This window comes from Physeter macrocephalus, chromosome 20 (assembly GCF_002837175.3).
Source record: "Physeter macrocephalus isolate SW-GA chromosome 20, ASM283717v5, whole genome shotgun sequence".
Classification (NCBI taxonomy): Eukaryota; Metazoa; Chordata; class Mammalia; order Artiodactyla; family Physeteridae; genus Physeter; species Physeter macrocephalus.
The window spans coordinates 47,604,257-47,609,497 of record NC_041233.1 but is presented as its reverse complement, the minus strand read 5'-3'; positions in this window follow the sequence as shown (position 1 = coordinate 47,609,497).

The window sequence follows — 5,241 nt, the reverse complement described above, 5'->3', positions numbered from 1 at the left end:
CTCACGGGCCCAGCTGCTCCGCGGCATGTGGGATCCTCCCGGACCAGAGCACGAACCCGTGTCCCCTGCATCGGCAGGCGGACTCTCAACCACTGCGCCACCAGGGAAGCCCAAGACTTATTTTAAGGCTATATTTCTTAAGCCTCAGTCTACATTTTGCCATATCTGTACTTTCATTTAACCAATATATATTTTTAAGTCAACTTGCTTTGTTTCTTAAGTAATTTATTTTTAAAAACAAAGCATTACTTTGTAACTATAAATGGAAAATCAGCATTCCTTACCAAAGATAGAAGGTATCTATAAAAATAAATACACAACCATTGAAACAAAATATTTGCCTGCATACCACTAAAAATGTTTCCCAAACCACCCGCGGTAAGGGTACCACTACACTTCTGGAAAGGTTGACCTAAGACCTGAAAGTCTCTGCTTTAGCCTTCCTCTCTGCCTCCAAAATGACAGCCAGAGAAAAGACCAGCAAACCTGGGCCTCAGGCCCATCTCTAGGTAATGTCAACAGCAAGAGATGTCAGAGCAGCATGGGGTTAGGGACAGTCATTGCCTGTTAAGCCCCATCTAGTGCTGGAGGAGTGTGATTGGGGGCAACCCTTCACCAGGGTACAAACCTTTCCCTATTAGAACAGGCTGAGTGACAGGTCAAGGGAGATGATGGTTGGGGAAGAGGGGAGGGTTACAGCAAGTCCTGTAAAGCTAGAGAGAAAATGCAGAGTGAGGTATTAGGGGAGAGATAGGGGAACAGGAGGCTAATTTAGAGCACAGAGCACCTGGAGAGAAAGAAGAAGTAGACGGTTTTCTGCAGAAGATGGCCTTAGTCAACTAATACAGAAGAGTGAGGAGGATAGACCCGTGGATTTAAATCCTAGTTCAGTTACTTCACTAGCTGTGAGAAGCTTTGCATAATATTTAACCTCGTTCAGCCTCAATTTTCTCACCTGGCAAACCTAAGCGCTTGCAGTGATAATGATTTGTCTGGGAGTTGGTCTTGTATTTTGTAATATTATTTTAATTTTTGCAGTATGCAAATGTCCTCTCAAGACTACGTGGATCACCAACACCTTTCATAGGTAACAACCCATGTGGCCTTGGCCCAAAGTTACCAACATTGGTGCCCTTTTATTTATCTGTACTGCTTTTCCTTCTTCACCAGGTTAGAGAGCATAAACATTGCCTGCAGCCCCTCATCTTGGCTTCTCCACCAAGGAAACAGTATATTTTAAACTTTTTCGAAAAGAAATAAAAAGAAATCATTGGCTCAGGCTCCTCGTTTTCATGATCATCTATTGTTGGCTCTGATCAGGTCTCTCTCTTCATATGTGACTTGACCATTTAGACAGGCGCAAAGGTTTCATGAAAGATTGCATGCCCAGTTTGTGCTATGTCTGTGGTTCATTTGCTGGTTCAAGTCCACTACATGGGTGTTGACAAAGAACAAAGATCTTAATAACTTGCTTTGTGATGTGCCTCAGTGATTATTATAAAGTTCAAACCCATAATGAGAAATGCCCAAAAAAGGAGGGTGTCATGGATGTATGATTTAAAATTGTTTTAAATTTCTAAGCATCCTCTCCTCCCATATACACACCACCTTCTAGGAAGGATGATTCTCTAGAAGACTCTCCCAAGTGTTGTAGTGGGTATGAATCTGCTGGGTTTGGAGAGGCTGAGACTGAGCAAAGATACAAAGCAGGCGTCGCCCACTCACCTGGCTTTGAAATCTTGGAATTTCCAAGTCATCCAAGGGGCTTTAAAATTTTTCTTCAAACTTATTTTTATTTAAACCATGAAAATATGTTGGGGAGAATTTTTTAAGGAGAAAGGAATGTGAAATCCAACAAAACTAAGGTATTATTCATAATAATATCCAATAATATTAATTATATATTTTTTAACATCTTTATTGGAGTATAATTGCTTTACATTGGTGTTAGTTTCTGCTGTATAACAAAGTGAATCAGCTATACATAAACAGATGTTAATAGTAATGTCTAACGCTTAATAATAACTAATCTTAACACAGACATTTGTGCATTCTTCACCTTCCTATTAACTCATCTAAGCCTCATAACTACCCCATGAAGTAGGTCCTGTTACCATCCCATTTCATAGATAAGAAACTTGTTGTAGCAACTTACCCAAAGTCACATTGTTATGAGGTAGCCGAGGTGAAGTTCTGAAGTCCATGCTGAATCTACTTCCTCTTCAAACAAGTTACATCAATGGCCTTATGATCAAGACATAAACTCTCTAAGCAAGTACAGAACCTGATTGTTTTGTGGTTCTGTTGAACGCATGGTTTCCCGTTGATTAATGTCATACTTTTATCATTTTATTTTCTTCAATTTCAGGCTTTATTTCCTAAGACTTCATGAGCTAAGGGTACTCTTTATTGCACTGAGCAATTCTATCAAGTAAGAAATTTTGCTGTCTTTATATCCATTCGCCCCTTCTAAGAATCATAGCTCTTGTCCATGTCAATTGGATTGAAATGAAGACTGTAATGATTAAGATTATGTGGCCATAACTCCACACTCTAACTCAATGCTTTCCAAACCTTCATATGGAGATAAATCTCCTGGTGATTTTATTAAAATTCAGATTCTGATGCAGTAGGTCTGAAGAGAAGCATGAGATTCTGCATTTCTCACAAGCTCCCACAAGATGTAGATGGCACAGCTGGAGAGGACCCTTGGGTTGGCAAGGTAATCAGCTCAGGGGAACCGGCCATCCGTCCAGTTGTCTGATCTCATACAGATACAAACAAGCTGACTCCACTTTTAACATTTTGACTAGCTGTATTATTATTTGAGGATTTCTTTTATGGTATTAGGTAGGGAATGTAGGGAAGTCAAGAAACCAAATAATGTCATAATAAACATATTTTTATCCGGTTTCCATTTAGCTTATTCTTATACTCCCTAGGCCAAATTTTCACTTAGCAGAAACAAGTCTGCCCTGACTACATAAATAAATCCTTCCTATCAAGAGAAAGAAGGGAAAAAAAAACTTAGTTCATTTTCAAACACACTGAGCTTTTATTTCCGTGAACAGAAAAAAAACTGGCAAGAAGCCTGCTGATCTCCTCAGCCAATCAGAATAATATGACCATAAATGTCCATAAATTCCCCCCTCAGTGAATCTCTGCCTTCTTTATTTCTGTCATGGGGACATGTATCTTACAGTTCGGTGCCACATACTCTGCCTTTTATGTCTTACTTTCCCCTTCTCAAAAAAAAAAAAGCCAAAAAGCCCACATTGGATCTCCCATGTAAAAATTTTTTTATGTTAAACTTGGTACACATGCAGCTTTTGATTACCTTTTAATGATAATATCTAACACATTTAGAGCATTTAATATGAGCCAGGTACTATTCTAAGGGTTTTATAAATATGTCATTTAATGCTAATAAAAATCCCAAGAGATAGGTCTTTCTTATACCCATCATATAGGTGCAATAAAGTGAGGCCCCAAGTGGTTAAGGATCTTGCACTTCTCACATAGTGAGTAAATTGTAGAGCTGGGATATGAACCAAACAATTGCTTCTTACATTTAACAGTGTGCTGCCCTCTTCCTGAGCCAGCACATACTAGCTAACTGAGCATTCGCTATGCATCAGACCCTTTTCCATATATTATCTCATTTAATTCTACCCACATCTACGAGAAAAGACTAACTTTTTTAAAAATTTTGATTTATTTACTTTTATTGTATTGGAGTATAGTTGATTTACAATGTTGTGTTAGTTTCAGGTGTACAGCAAAGTGATTCAGTTATACATATACATATATTCATTCTTTTCTTATTCACATAAGCAGGTACCTTGATCAAATTCTCAAGGCAAGAAAGGGACCCAGGTCTGTCTGACTCTAAAGCCTATGCTCTTTACACAATATCTTGATATCTACCACCTTTTTAGTGAATGAGAGTTTGCCTCTTGCTTTTTTTTTTTTTCTTTTTTAATATGGGGCCAATCGGAAACCTCTGCATACACCAGAGCACAGACTAGAACATATATTATCTGGTTCTGGGACTCTTTCTGAAAGGGTCTAAAATACCTTGCCTATGTTTTTCCTACCCTTTTCCCCGCCTCACCTTTCCTACCTCTCTCACAGTTCCCTCTTCCTATGACCTCATGTCTCCCATCTCTGCCCATCTACCTCTTTGTGGCCTTATTAACAAAGTAGACATTGGATGGAATTGGAAAATATCCCTCCCTTGCTTTCCCTTGGGGCTTCCCCACACTGTGGGATTGCATCTCTTCATTTTGCTTTCTTTTCCTTAGATACTAGTCTAGCCCTCATGCAAAATAGAATTTCCTATCTTCTTTCTATGTTTGTCAGTATAGCGAAAGTTCATAAACCACAATGATGAAGGATAAAGCATTGGACAATTTCTTCAAAGAAAGCATTTCCTCTCTCAGCCCAATGATTGACACATTACTAACATTTCTCAAGAGTTTAACTGCACTAGCAAGTGCTTTATGCACAATCTCATTTGATCCTAATATCTTACTATTTAAGATTATCCTCATTTTACAGGTTAAGAACCCTAGGCGTGGTGGATTTAAGTAACTTGCCTGAGTATCGCACGCCAGTATATGTTAGAGCTGGGTTGGAACTCCAGTCTTACCCCTCTGTCAACTGACCCCACTCCCTCTTTGATGGTGTATTGTCTTTGCCCTTTGCTTTTGCTGACTTCCTGGCAGTTGGCCTCCCCACACCCTCTCCCCACGCTGTCATCCAAACTGCCCCCCTGGAAGGACCCTCCTCCTCCACTTTGACAATCCAAATCCCACTTCTCTCATAAGGCAAAATTGAAAACTCGTGGCCTTCCCTGACTTGCTTCACCCCATTGTGACCTTTCCAAATGTAGAACTTTCTCAGCACTTTCTTTCCTTTTTCATCGTTTTATTTATTTATTTATTTATTTTTAACATCTTTATTGGAGTATAATTGCTTTACAGTAAGTGTTGTGTTAGTTTCTGCTGTATAACAAAATGAACCAGCTAAATGCATACGTATATCACCATATCCCCTCCCTCTTGCGTCTCCCTCCCTCCCCCCTGATCCCACCCCTCTAGGTGGTCACAAAGCACTGAGCTGATCTCCCTGTGCTATGCGGCTGCTTCCCACTAGCTATCTATTTTACATTTCGTAGTGTATATATGTCAATGCTACTCTCTCACTTTGTCCCAGCTTACCCTTCCCCCTCCCCGTGTC